This window comes from Neoarius graeffei, chromosome 10, assembly GCF_027579695.1.
Source record: "Neoarius graeffei isolate fNeoGra1 chromosome 10, fNeoGra1.pri, whole genome shotgun sequence".
Classification (NCBI taxonomy): domain Eukaryota; kingdom Metazoa; phylum Chordata; class Actinopteri; order Siluriformes; family Ariidae; genus Neoarius; species Neoarius graeffei.
Genome location: NC_083578.1, coordinates 40,903,960 through 40,904,760, shown reverse-complemented (window position 1 = coordinate 40,904,760; position 801 = coordinate 40,903,960).

Here is an 801-nt window from a genome sequence, read left to right as displayed (position 1 = left end):
CTCCTGCCAAAGCGACACTGGGACCTCCCCCTGTCAAATGGCAGGACCCACTCTTGACCAAGTGTGTCATTAAACCCCGAAATCCCGGCCAATCAGTCCCCAAAATTAAAGAGTGGGTAAGGCGAGGATTAACCGCCGCCTTCACTATAAATTTTTCCCCTCTGAAAATAATGTGGACCGACACTAAAGGGTAGTTGTGAACATCCCCGTGCACACATAACACCTTCACCAATTGTGCTCCCCCCAATGCCTCGTCTTGCACCAGGTTTTGGTGGATTGAGGTCTGATTACAGCCAGAATCCACCAACGCCTGATATGTATCCCCTTGGATACTCACCGGTATGCGATACGCTCCGGCCCGATCGAGGGCGGCTCCTGGCGCGTTGGGGATCCGAACCACCGCGCCCACCTCCATTATCGAGCACTGCTGTTGGAGGTGGCCCGGTTCCCCGCAGCGCCAGCAAACCGGCCCAGGCTTCCTCTCTGCACTAGTGCTCTGGGGCTCACTCACCTGAGGGGGGGGAGAGACAGACACAGAAGGGAGACACGGAAGGGCACCGCGGGTGCGGCGGGCCGGCTGAGGTGGCGCCGGCCCCCGTCTCCGCGGTGGGGGAATGGGGCGAGGAGAAGACACAGGAGGAAGAGAGAGAGAGGAGAGAAGAGAAGAGGTCGTCTGCTGTCCTGCCGTCGGGACAGCCGCCAGATGATCCTCCGCCAGCTAGATTGCCTGATCCAGCGACGCCGGGCGGTGGCACTGGACCCACTCTGCGGTTCCCGCTGGTAGACGCGCGACGAACTGTT